The following is a 14,846-nucleotide window of genomic DNA, read 5'->3' on the forward strand; positions in this document are numbered from 1 at the left end:
TCTTTTGATGGATCTCATCCTTAGACTAAGGATCTCAAACTACTTCTTTTTGGCCTAATAATCAAGCCATATATGGGGGAATTGAGGGAGGCTACTGAGAGTAAGTTTATGCCAAGTGAATTAGGTTGGAGAGATTATCATTCTTGGAGAGGATAGAGATCAATGGGAGGAGATTATCAACATCAAGGCAGAGCTTTTGTAGCTCCTTTATGCTTCTAAAATTAATAAAAACAATAATTTCTTCTCACTTGATCACTAGTTTGAATTATTGACTCATTTATGGTGCATGTTCCTTTAATCCTTCGTTGTTTCCATGTGTGCAAGTCTAGATTCAAGCATGGAGGAGTTGCACTGAACCACACAGGAGGATCTTCATAAAGCATGTCGTAATAAGGTATGAATTTCCATTTCTCAGCCTATTAGCTTATGATTCAAGAAAAGATAGATGCAAGGAAGGAATTAGCTTGATTTTCTGTTTGTTTCTAGCTTCATTTTAGGATTTAGGGAGATCGATCTTTTCAACACGAGTGATTTATCATCTATTTCTTTTGAACGCCATAAAAGTAATGAGGCTATTTCTTTTTATTGGAGTAGACTGATAGAATCCCATCTTCCTTCTTCCACCCCTTTCCAAATCAGTGTGAAGGCATGTGGTAATAATGTGCAAAGCACAAATGTACTTGAAGGTGATTTTGTCAATATTTTATCCTCAATCACTTGGCAAGCTTTGGGTTCCCCTCTGCTTGTGCCTGTTACATAAAATTTGGTAGATTTTAACAGAACCATTAGTGAAATTTTAGGGATCCTTCTTAAGTTACATATTACCTTGGAAGGTAAGACTATTTGTATTGACCTTATGGTGGTCCAAGGTCCCTTAGATTTAAATTTGCTCCTTGGGCGAGACTATGTTTATACCATGAAAGTTGTTGTGTCGACACTCTTTCGCGTGATGTCTTTCCCTCACATAGGAAACATTGTGACGATTCATCAAATTTCATACATTTATCTCGATTCAATTACCAGTCATCAGACACCCTTGAATGTTCCTTATGTGGAAGTGGTATGTACCCTACCACGGGTTAATTATGTGGCAACCTATCCCATGTTTTTATTTACTCATGAAAGTGAGCCTCTCATTGTTTGCTTGATTTCTTTTACCTTAGATCTATTAACTAACATGGTCAAAACATCAATGGGGGCATTTTAATATGATTTTCTTGACCCTATTGATCCCCTTGACATGTGCTCCTTCAAGATAATTTATCTTCCATCTAATGAAGATATTTTGGAAGCCATGATCATGGGGTGTCCCTTGTCATTTGTCTATTCCATATGGAAGCCATGAACAAGGTTCTATGATGATATTTCTTTTCCTTTTTCAACCTTGTTAAAAAATGAAATAGGGTCTCAAGAGGATAGTTCTTTTCCTGTGTCGACCTCATTAAAAAATGAAACTGGCTCTATGAAGATGGTTATTTTCCTATGTCAACCTCGTTAAAAAATGAAATAGGTCTCATTAGGATAGTTATTTTACTGTGTCAACCTCGTTAAAAAATGAAACGGGCTCTTACAAGCATAATTATTTTTGTTTCAAGACTTCATAAACATGAAACAGGTCACCTTGGAGCAGAGTTCCTTGTCTTTTGTCAAGCTTGTTAAAAAATGAAACAAGGGGCCATGAGGATGGTTATTTTCCTATGTTAACCTCTTTAAAAAATGAAATAGGTCTCATGAGGATAAATCTTTTCCTATGTCAACCTCGTTAAAAGATGAAACAGTGTCTTTTGAGGATAGTTATTTTACTGTGTCAACCTTGTTAAAAAATGAAACAACTCTTTATGAGCATAGTTCTTTTCCCGTGTCAAGCTCGTTAAAAGAATGAAACAAATTCTCCCCTATTTGAGTTGAATCTTTAACTATATATCATAAATGTTAAGTTGACTCTTTATGATCTCGTAAACAAGCCTTGATTTCATCGTCCTATTAGTAACTTGTAGTCTACTCAGTTGAATGAAATGAAGTTTGGGGGGCATGTACACTTGTAGTCATTATGTTGAGGGCATGAAAACACATCTCAAGCACATTTTCCTCTATTTCAAGCTTGTGTAAATATGGAACCGCCCTCAAGCATAATTTTCTCTATTTGAAGCTTGTGTAAAAATGAAACGACTCTCAAGCACAATTTTCTTTGTTTCAAGCTTGTGTAAAAATGAACCCACCCTCAAGCAAAATTTTCTTTGGTTCAAGCTTGTGTAAAAATGAAACCACCCTCAAGCACAATTTTTCTTTATTTCAATCTTGTGTAAAAATGAAACTTATCTCAAGTCCATTTCAGTTATCATTTTCAAGACTCATTAAACTCATGAAAATCCCGAGATACTTTTTCTATCTTTAAATGCTTGTAAAACACATATGAAAATGTTGATTTCTTTCTGTCTTTTCCTTCTCATTAATTAAATTTAAAGTTGGTAAGATGAGTATATTTTTATCACTTTTTTGAACTCGATAAAACTTACAAAAAGTGAAAATCATGGAGTCCTCTTTTAAGCCATTTTCAGACTCTTTTAACAATGAAAAGATTGTCAAGTACTTGCTTGATCGAACTCGTAGAAGTAAATGAACAACTGCCCACTCAGTATAATTTTACCCCTTTTGCAGATTGAGTTATGACTATTTATGAAAAAGGTATACGTTCATCAAACATGGTCAATAAAGTTATCTCTTTTACTATTTTATCCTTTTTCAGACGTGAGGGACTAAACTTACGAAAAAGAACCTGATGGAGTTTACTTCTGTTTTTTTTTTTTACTCCATAAAACTAAAAAATAACGATTCTTACTTTCTCCGGGCTCGTAAAATTTTACGGTAAAAAAAATGAATGAGTTTACTTTTTGTGTTTTTTCATACTCTTAAAAGAAAACAACATCGAGTTACCCCTTTACTAGACTCGTAAAAATTAAATAGTATAGGAATCATTAAGCATAACGAGACTGAACCATTCCTTCTTAGGGTTAATTAAAAATACTTTGATGGACTCATCCGAAGGATGAGCTTACATTCCAAGCATATGTTATCCTCCTCAAGCTTGTAAGAAATAAAGAGGTACTTTCTAGTAATTGTGGGGGGGAATTGGGAAAAGGTATCCATTTTACATATCATTTCTAATGGTAGCATGCCGCTCTTGAACATAGCACTCCATCACACCCATGTTTGGGTTGGGAGATCCAATTGTCCTACAATTAATCAAACCTCATTGAAATTACTCATGGTTTTTGGTGTTACTATTAATTCAAATGTTGCCAAGTCAATTGGCGTGTCATTATGTGTTCAAGAGAAGTTCAACCTTAGTTCAAAATTCCTTTGCAAATTCGAGGCCTTCAATCTTATCGGCCATCCTTGAGTCATTCCTTGCAAACTATTTTCAAAACTTGACATTGTGTTTCGTGTTGTAGGCTTTCCTACGATGTGTCGCTTCCTATCGACTTCAACTCATTATCTAGGAATTTGATCTAGAAACCTTCAATACCTTGAGACCTGCATGGCTTAATGGCAGGTTTCTCACCTTCGATGACAAGTTCTCATCATCATCCTGTGATCGAATGATTGTATGAGTGTTCGACTTGAGATCACTTATTCGCACTTCATATTTTTTACTGGAAGTACCTTGACAACGATTGTCATTATTGGTGGTTTCTCTCGCACTTGTTAATGTTTCATATCATTTACTAGTAATCAAGTGGTTTCTTCCATGTTTGACTTCAAAACATTCACTTGCATGGTTAGATTCATACTATGGATCGAGAGATGGAGATCAAGACCCTAGATCTAGTTCCATCAATCTAGATTGTCAGGGTATTTTATATTCATGATTAAGTATACCTATTTATGAAAAATGGTTGCATCCATGTTGTGACTACTATCTATATGATTTTGGTTTTTCCATGCGTTTTCATTGAGTTTGATTTACTCTGAGTATGGGAATGCCTACGTCAATTATGATTTTTGATATACAGTTGCATTGTAATCTGTGAATGTTCCTTGTAGGTTTTTGACCATTTTCTATGAGCCAATCCTTACAATGATAAGCGCTTCAATATTTTAAGCTTATTTTACAAACTTCGCACTTTAGGGGGCAATCTATTACATGTCAATTTGTCACCATGACACTTCACCAGTTTATGGGTATTTTTACCATCCATGAACATGTTTGAATGAACTCCCTTAGAATTCAAACTACCCAAAATATCTTGAAGTAAATGAGAAAATTTGGGAAAATAGTTGTCACTCATTGTTAAGTTTCACAGACGTTGATTTTCTAGATTTTTTGTGCATTCGCTAGAATTAATTCTGCGAACAGCACAGAGCTAAGCTTTGTATACCACTAAAAACCTGTGCAGGTGAATTCAAGAAAATAAAAATAAAAAGTATATTCTAGAAACATAGTTGGTTGAATATTTCCCGACAAAAAGCTTCCAGGTGATAACTAGTCGAACTATAACCCTCACATGATGCATCCTGATCCCTTTTCTCATGGAAACCTAATACCTTAATTAAGGAGCCTCATCCTCCTCTTTTGGATCCAAAAGTTCTTCCTCTTGGCCTATAAAATGGCTAGAGGGATTGAGGAGGTCAGAACTCAGAAAGAATATACTTATGTTGTTAGTTTGAGATTGGAAAGCTTGTCATCTAAGGATGAGATTGAAGGCATTTCGAAGGGACCTTACGACATCAAGGCAGAGATTGTAAGGCTCCCCTTTATCTTTGATTAATAAAAATGAACACTTTCTCCAGTCGATTTGTCTTACTATAGTGATGAATGGTTTATAATTGTTTATAATGTTTATTAAGGCAAACTCAATTCCTAATTTCCTTGATTATTAGGTTAAGTTTTCTTTGGATTATTATATCGTATGTGCTTTTGATCCTTTTATGGTCGATGTTTTTAGGTCTTATCAAGCATTGAGGATTTCCATCAAATCACAACAAGGGATATTCATTGAGAATTTCGTGAAATAGGTAAGAGGCCCATCCATTAGAATTAATTCTTATAATTCAAACAAGTCCAACTTAGGGAAAGAGTTAGTTCAATTGTCTTGCATGTTTCTAGTTTTTGTCAAGGATCTAGGGAGATCACTCTTGTCCATAAGAGTGATTTTTCTAGTGTAACATTATTCCAATTCCAAAGTGGAAATGGGAGGTCATTTCTATGGACTTCATTATAGGTAATCTGAGGACATCTAGACAACATTATTCCATCATGGTTGTGGTGGACATGTTGACAAAGATAGCAAATTTCATTCCATGAAGTCTACATATTCAACACATGATGTAGCACAGGTATTCATCAGAGATGTAGTGAGGTTGCATGGATTTCCGAAGAGTATTGTGTCAGACAGGGATGCCAAGTTCACTTCTAGGTTATGGAAAGTGTTATTTTCATGTTTGGGTACAAAGTTGGCATTCAATATAACATATCATCTGCAGAAATGTGGATGGACATAGAGGGTGAATAGGATTTTGGAGGGCATTTTAAGGATGTATGTGATGCATCAACAGTGGAAGTGGGAAGAGTATCTTCCACTAGTTTAGTTTACTTACAGCAATGGGTATTAGGAGTCATCGATGATGAGTATTTTTTGACGCATTGTATGGGCGGAGTTGTAATACTCCCATCAGTTAGAGTGATCAAGTCAATAGGGTGTTGATAGGACCATACATGTTGACAGAGATGGAATAAGAAATACAAGTTATCAAGAAGAATATAGAGGTAGCACAACATAGGCAGAAAATTTATGCATATCAACACATGTTTTTAAGGGGTTTTTGGCTAGGGAACATGTGTACTTGTGCATCAAGCCCAAGAAGAGCTCCTTGAGTATTGGATAATGTGTGAAGTTATCACCTTGGTATTGTAGGCCTTTAGAGATCCTTGAGAGGATTGGAATAGTGGCCTATAGACTTGCACTACCTCCGACAGTGAAAGTCCATGATGTTTCCCATGTTTCATTCCTTAAAAGATATGTAAGGGATGTTGATCATGTTATTGATTGGTCTGTATTGCAGGTGGAGCCAGTAGGATAATTCCAGCTAGAAGCTCAGTGCATTTTACAGAGAAATGTGCTCACGCTCCAAAATCGAGAAATGGAGCAAGTTAATTTGCAGTGGAAGTAATTTGGGCCTGATGAAGCATGGGAGATGGTTGATCAGATGCGAGTTATGTATCCCTCTCTATTTGTAGGTTGAGTCTATGTCTTTTGGTATATATTTTGTCATGGTGTTTTTGTATATGTATATATGTATATGGATGTAAATACGGCCATGAACTGTGTTATAAATCTCCAATAAGTGGAATGGTTGTCATGTTGGTTTTCTTTTCAATAGGATTTTCATTGTAAATATTGCAACAAGCTAAGTTATAAAGATCCATGGGTGGTATGTTTTTCTTTTTTGCAGTCTTGCTGGTTGTAGGTGTCATTGAACACTTAGGACGATGTTCCCTTAAGTGGGATGGGTTTGTAATAGCCCTGTGTCAAAATTTTCATGTAATAAAGTTAATAAAGGAAAAATATGACCAAGGTCATGGGACATTTATTCCAAGCTAAATGTTAGGCAAAAACATCCTAGTGTGGGTGTCCATTTGATTTGTTATAACCAAGGAAAATGGAAAAGGAAATGGCAAAGGCATTGGAAATGAAAAGTGGCATTAATTGACATTTTATTTATGAAATAATGGAAAATAAGAGAAAAGGAAGGTGAACAGTCACATGTTGCATGTGACGAGGAAAAGGAAGGAAAAATAATGGAAATTGAAGAAAATAGAGGCCTAATTAATAATAAGGATTTTGAGGATCAGTTCACAACCTTTTCTCAATTCAGTTTTGGAGCTCTCTCTCTCTCATACTCTCACACACTACGAGTATTCTTGGATAACTATAACATTGGAGGAAAGAAGGAAAAGGAATGATAAGAAAGGAATGGGAAACAAAGATCAATCAAGGAAGAGAGGGATCAAGCAGCTACAATGGGATTACTTGTAGGTATCAAGTTGCATGTATGATTTCCTTGCTATTTTTGGCATGCATGGTACATGTATGTTTGTATTTGGTTCTCTTATTATCATTGGCATGGGATTTTCTAGGTGTGACAGTGGTTTTAAACCTTGCCTTGCCATTTCTGGATAGCCATGGCGTGATGGGGTTTTTTACTTGGTTGAGATGGATTGTCTAATGGTTTCAAAACTAAGTTGGGTGGTTTGAAAAAAAATCACAAGGCCTAGGAATCCCTTGACTGGTAATGGCGTGATACACTATAAATCTTAGTTGTGAATATCCTCGTTGGGCCTAGGAATACCTTGATCGATAATGGCGGGATACATGGTAAGGCTTAGAGGTGAATACCCTCATTGGGCCTAAGAATGCCTTGGCTGGTAATGGTGAGATACATAGTAAATCCCAAAGGGTGGAAAACAAACAATTCCTCATGGTTTAGGTGGAGAGATTCAGAGGCATCCATGCTTGTTTAGGGCCTAGTGATCCCTTGACCAGACTATGGTGGGATTGCAGTAAAACATGTAGCGTATGTTTATTGTTTGGGCCTAGGGATCTCCTGGAAGGATACATGGTAAAGTTTAAGGAAACCTTGATTGGTTTTTTTGTGAGTCCCAAATTCATCCTTGGAATATAGCATGGGGGTGATTAGTGGAAGAAAGGTTTCATTTAGCCCAATATTTGGTCCAGTGGTATGTGGAAATCCCTCTCTTGGTTGCATATTGCATATGTTAATAAGAGATATTTTCCTCTCAAGTATTATGTGTAAATGTGTTTGTTATATGTGGTTATAATGGATGTTCTATCATTATTATTCAGTTGGTTATATGTTTGTTATAAAGTGGTTTTATGACATATCTCAGTCATGGCTCTCACGATATTTGATTAGTAAATGAATGAATAATGAATGTATGACCTAATAGATTATAATGCAACTATTATGAGAGGGCATCAAACCTTCTTGATGATTATCATATAAATATGAAGTCCCTATGCTCAGATGCATTTATATGAGTTGTAGATTACATGTTCATCACCTGTTTGATAGAATGTATGTCATGGATAGGCCTTGTCAGGTCATGTCCTTTTTCAAGTTTTGGATTGGAGGCCTTGTCATATTTTTACTTATCATTTTTGAAATTGTCATGAAGTTCTAGGGAGATGCCTGAGTCCTATCCCTAAAAATGTGGCTCAGAATCTGGGTTCGATGGCACAGAACTCCCTGAAAAAGGCCACAGGCGCATGGATTCCTTCTTATGAGAGTGACTAGAGTGTCTTAGTCACATGGAAGGATTTTCATGGGAGTGCTTTTGGGTCTAGCTCAATCAAGATGCAAATTCTCTCAGGGGTTGGATACCTAGAGGTGTTGGCTAGCTCTTTAAGGTTTTGTACCTCCTAAGGAATGTCAATTTGGTTTTGGTTTGTCAATTCCACTTCCTTAATTGTACTTGGGAAGTTCAATCATATCATAGTAACTCTTCATCACATGTATACCACGGTGGATCGGTTAGCTTGGGTAAATGTGGGAGGAGGGTGTTACAAATTGAAAAACTTAAAATCTCTAGCCATGTGACCAAATCTCACAGGAATAACACTTCACATGACTAATATATGAGGCAAGGGGATTGAATCTCCTACTAAACATGTCATATATTTTCTTTGCATAGGTTATGCTACTAATCCTTGCACGAGACCTACAATCAACTGCCTTGTGGCCAAACATGTTACATGAGAAACATCAATGAGAAAACGAACTAGTATATGTTATGGCTATTGATCTCCTGCATTGTCCTTGCTCCCCATACTATTGCATACTTAGTTAGTTAAATATGAACATTTTACTTTCACAGTTGGCTGCAACATGTCCAAGATTATGACAGAAGTAGCAATCAATCTCATCCATTATAGGAGAAAAGGGAACACTTCTTCTCCTTTGAAATCTGTCAGATATGCCATAAAATTCTCTTGGATAAAATTGTATTCTAGTCATGGGTGCTCCATGAGGTTCTCTTCTCTGTGGCTATTGGATTTGGTGCTTGTTATTTTTCTTGTTGCTCTTTCTTATGTGGTTTTCTACTACAACCCTTTTATGTGGTGCATCATTATTTACATGAGCCTATGATTTATACCTTGGGGTTATTATCATGCTTTAACTGAACGTCTTTTTGTTCTAGATTCTTCTTGATGGAGACCACCTTAGATTCAAGCTCCTCAACTTTACTCTCTCACTCTTTTAGCTGGCTACTCTTCACATCTTCAACTCTATTTTATTTTTTAATCTACATTTTCAAACTCATAATTTCTCCTTTCAGCTCAACCTCCTTGTCATTAGAGATTTTCAAAAACAATTGTTGCTCTCTATACACAATTGTTAGCCTACTAACATCAACAACGATTTGTTCTATTACAACCATGGCTAACTCAATTTCGGCCTTAAGAACCAATGCATAATTATATTTACCAATCAAATCTGAATGGTTATCATCATAACTATCTAATTCATAACTCAAAAATAACTCATCAAAATTTTCACCTTCATATCCATTCTACTACAATATATGTGGTTATCCATTTTTTGTTTTCTCCTTATGATCTATTGAACTCACACTAGGGGGATGGACCTCATTAGGCCGAGACTATTTGTTTTGATATCCCTTTTTATTTTTCTTCTTTTTCTCTTCTTCGTGATTCTTGCATTGTTCTTGTCATACAACACCTACAATATGTCCCAAATATCCTTTGCAGATGAAATATCTACTATTTTATCTAAATCTGCATTGTAATGATTTTTGTATATCAAACATTTCACTTGGGCATTCTCCTACATCACATTTGTTGAGATAGTATCTTTTCCACAAGCTTCACACACTAACTTCCAAATGTCACATCCATAATCCAATAATGAGATTTAACATTTTCTTTCCATACTTGGTACTTTGCAGCAATGAGGTGTGACACTCCTTGATGGCCCATGCTAAAAATAAATAAAAATAAAAATTCTAAATTTTACCTAGATATACTTTCTCATGGTCAAGTTGCAACTGAAATAACCCACTCTCATATCAATTGTTTGAAGCTCTAATACCAAATTTTGGGAACTTCACAATAATGAGAGTGGGGGCCGGGGGGGCGGGCACGGGTGGGGGGGGGGGGGGGGTTTGAATCAATATTATGCTTAATAGTTCACCAATTAAAACTTTTTTCCTTTTCTTACACAGTTAACTGAATCATGATTTAAACCAACAACAAAATATACATGAGAGATCATAAAAATGAGCAATAATCAACAAAACTACAAGTACAGCATGAGAAGAAACACATCAATAAATAAGTAGTCATCATTAACACATGTAGACACTAGTTGTTAGGTGGAAACCCTTCCGAGAGAAAAACCACCATATCTTTTGTTCTACTTCTTCCTCATATTATTGTTAAAATCTGCTTACATCATGAACTGGAAACCACCAATGTCGAAGCCTTGACTTCCAATGCATGCGAGTAACCACTCGTTGTAGGTCTTTACTTGACATAAGCCGCCACTTCCTAAACATTGCAGGCCACCACTTGCTAGAATGCACCCCTCCCTCAACTATGCAAGCCATTACGTACGGGAAGCCACCACTACTAATAGTTTCCCAGACCACCACCTAGGGGAACCTACCACTCCCAATGTTCTCAGGTCACAACCTGAAGGAATCCACCACTGGCTAAATGAAAAAACCAACAAATGTTGGAAAATTACAACTCGCTCACTCAAGGTTCCAACATTCAATCTCTCATGGAACATATTTTATTGATTTTCAAACTAGGGCACACACAACAATTCAAAAAAATGTAGGCCATGTTTCATCATATTTTCAGACTAGACCTACAAAGACTTTGTGCTCATCAATTAAATACAAACAACTCTAGACAAATAAGCCTTTCTTAACAATCAACATATCAAAAGTAATTCAACCATAGAAAAATAACTTAGCAATAAACTCCTACTCAAACCCTTTCAACGACATACATCATTCCACATACAAGAAAATAAGCTTCTAACCCTTAGAAGCACCTCAAGACAACATAATGGAATACTATAGGAGTACATGGCAATAAAGAACTATGCCATATATAACTCATCCATATTCAAAGTCAACAATGAACCCTCACTCAACATATTACTCAAACCCCTGCAACCACATTTTCAGGAACAACATATAAACTATCAATACAATCAACAACAACAATAGCTCCTTCACTCTATCACCAGAGAACTATCAAGGCATCTAACAACATTCTATGACACACTACTCTATTCAAGTTATGTGCACTTAGTACAAAAAAAATCTCTACAAAGCACACTCCAATCACTCTGCTACATGTGTACAAATCACAAGTAGCCCATCATCACTCAGTTTGCACTAAAACTCAGTCATGCATACTCTTTTATTGCATGATGCTACATGCATGCGCTATATCATTGTGATGTTTCCATTTTCATCCTCCATACATGCTTAGTAATATGTCATACACACTAATAGTTACACAATTGAACTCATTCTAAAACCTTTAGATCGATCCACATAATGATCATTTAAGTATAATTCGTAGCAATCAAATTTGGACTAGCTTGATGTGATTATGACAATACATTATATTTGGTCACTCGATCCATGAAGACCAATCTAATCAATCGACTAGGTCAACCATTAATAGACAATCAATACGTTCATATGACATTTGTGACCGAATCAAATGCTTCTTGATGACTAGATCCATGTGATCGTTAAATACCATGTGAAACACTTCGAATGCTGACAAGTCCTTCGACAATTCGTTGGTTTATTCCCATGGTTTTCTTTTTCGCATCCTACAGGAGAGCGTTGCGGGCACATAACATCATGTGTGGCAAGAGTTCCATTGACATATATACCATGACATGACTAGAGCAATGTTGTAGTGTCTTTCTGTGATAATGGGGAGACCACGAAACACTCTGTATACATGAAAACTTAAGATTATTCAACCCAAAACTGCTTCCAAAGCTTCAAGCCACCTTTAACACCTTGTCCAACATCTATACAGCATGAAAATACCTCCAAAACATTAGCCCAATCATCACATAATCACCACATACACTGGCACCAAAATGTTGACATCAATTCCCAGCTCAACTAGCTAACTCCCCATAGTTACTATGGCATCAGTGCGAACACCATACAGCCAACAAAAATAATATTCCTAAAAAAACAAGAAATGTGAGCTCTTAAAACGTGATCGAGATTAATTTGTATTTCTTTATTTCAGTGAAAAGATTAAGCATGAACGGAAATAATGTGAATGTTTAATACCTCGTACATATGAGATTCCATCGGATTGCAAATTTTCATAGCAATGCTAATTTAGGGTTGAGAGAATGGATGTTCTCACATGGATTTCGTTGAAGTTCGTGAGTGCAAAGACATTTTGAATTTTTAAAGAGAAGATCAAGAACGTGCAAAGGGATTTCATTTAAGTTCACAAGTGCTAGAGCATTTGAATTTTATGAACGTGTTGATGTTGAAACTATTTAATTTAGAAAAAATGTATAACTGAGAAAAAAGTAGTTCAAGGAAATATTATTGTAAATTTTGATGCAATTGAATAACTATTGTAACACAAGGGTATATTAAAAACATTTTATATTGACATATTTACTAGGATATGATATTAATTTAACTAATTATAATATATATTATAGAAATTTATTAAAATTAAGGTAAAGTTCAATTTAAAGCAAATTAAAATCAGTGGGGTTAATTCATTTGAGGACGTTGGTTCTGATTATTATGAAAAAACATCAACTTTAAAGACTCATATTTAAGTATTTCATACAAATTATGAGGTAATGGTAAAATTTCATAATCATAATTGTAAAATTATTTTTTATTTAATTAATATTATATAGAGAGAGTGTGTGTAAGACTATTAATTATTAGTGAAAATTATATGTAGAAGTATAGATTTATAGATATCACATTGACCAGGTTTGTTGATCACAGATAACTGATAATTACAAATTATATAAAATAAACATAGTGCTGATGTCCAAAGCCTTGTAGGCGAGAAACTCAAAAATACAGACAAAATAAGAAAAACTCTAGAAACTATACCTAATCATCAGAAGTAATAAACGTCGGTTCTTTTGGCCTTGTACTTGCAGGGGATTGAGAGTGATATGTGCAATTAGCATGTTGTTTCAATTGAGCCAGACATGCCTCCAACTTGTCCAATTTCTCAAAAATAAGATTTTGTCCATGCCATCCTACAACCAAACGCTCACAATGGTGGCACTGAAAATACTACAGTTGATTGGGAGTAGCAACCAGTGCTTCATGCCCCTCCCAACGAGCTTTATCTTATTCCTCAAACAATGCTTGCAACGATGGTCTGTTTTTCTTCTTAAACGTAACTTTTGTGGGACTCCTGGCCAAGCGATGGTTGGAGCCACAACCCCCTCCATCGCCACCCCGTTGTGCTCTACAACCACGTCTCCCTCGACCAACCACGACTCCAGTCCTTTGACCACAACCCTGACACACTGCTTCCTCCAAGGTTGTAGCCACCACAACATCATGAGAACTCTGCCTGGTTAAATTCATCCTTTCATCAGTACCACCAACAAAAGAACCCACCAACCAATCTCATGTAGATAGCTGATGTTGGAACAAAATCAACACCACCAACCACCAACACAAAGAGAGCAAGATAATAAGGCCGCCAATAAATGAGCTACCCCGAGAGTGCCTAGGCTCACTAGAAAAGCAACTACAAGGAGAGAAACCCAACACCCTAGAACCAACATGACAAAACGACTCCCCACCTAGCTAAAAATGCACCACCCGGCCAACACGCAGAGACCAAATACCACATGTGAGAACACTAACACCATAGATATGAATCGCACACCAAGGCCGAGAAATCTCAAAACCCCCAATTACCCACCAGCCCATCCATACTAACCACAATAAACATTTTTGAACTCTTAGACCATACAGCCTAGATCACCACCACTAGAACCAGAGAATATCAACAGAACAATAGTTAATAAAAACCCAAACTAGGACTGAAAAGGAGTACCTAATTTTAACAGTAGTCGACGACCTAGGTATAGAGGGAGCCACTTACCACCATGGTCTCTCTAGAATAGGACTACTCGCGTACATAAAATGTAAACATAGATATATGAAACACCCCCAGAGGAGACCATTTACTGACTGCCACAATATGGAGTTCACTATGAAGGACAATTCCCCCATCATAGGAAGTTGTTTTCCCAAAAGACTCTGGCTTACATTATACGAAAGCTCCAAAGCCAAGAAATCGAACTAGGAGCTAAAAGGATGGCCACAAAGCATACATAAAAGGAAACCAAAAATTAACAAGACCCTCTTACCCACTAAAAACTCTAGGTTCTCAGTTTGGCGATGCAAATTGCCACCATCACCATGAAATCGACGACATTGCCTCGATTTGCAGACATATTATTTCCTAGTTGTGACCCGCCAAAAAACACTAAGAAGACCTAGTCTCCTACCAGTCAAACTAACATATAGAGAAGGTTTTGATTAAGTCCCATCTAGAGCTATAAATGCTCTATCTTCCCACTCACACCACCATAAATGCAACATTCTTTCACATGCGCTTACCACTGCACTTACCATGTACTACATGCGAGCGACCAACTCACCTACCAGCCCCTCACCCCGACGTATGTCGTTATGCATGCAACCACATGAGAGGAGCATGCCCAACTCCTCTTCCCTCAAGATTGTG

Source organism: Pinus tabuliformis, chromosome 7 (assembly GCF_031772625.1).
Source record: "Pinus tabuliformis cultivar Carrire ecotype Pingquan chromosome 7, CPIR1, whole genome shotgun sequence".
Classification (NCBI taxonomy): Eukaryota; Viridiplantae; Streptophyta; class Pinopsida; order Pinales; family Pinaceae; genus Pinus; species Pinus tabuliformis.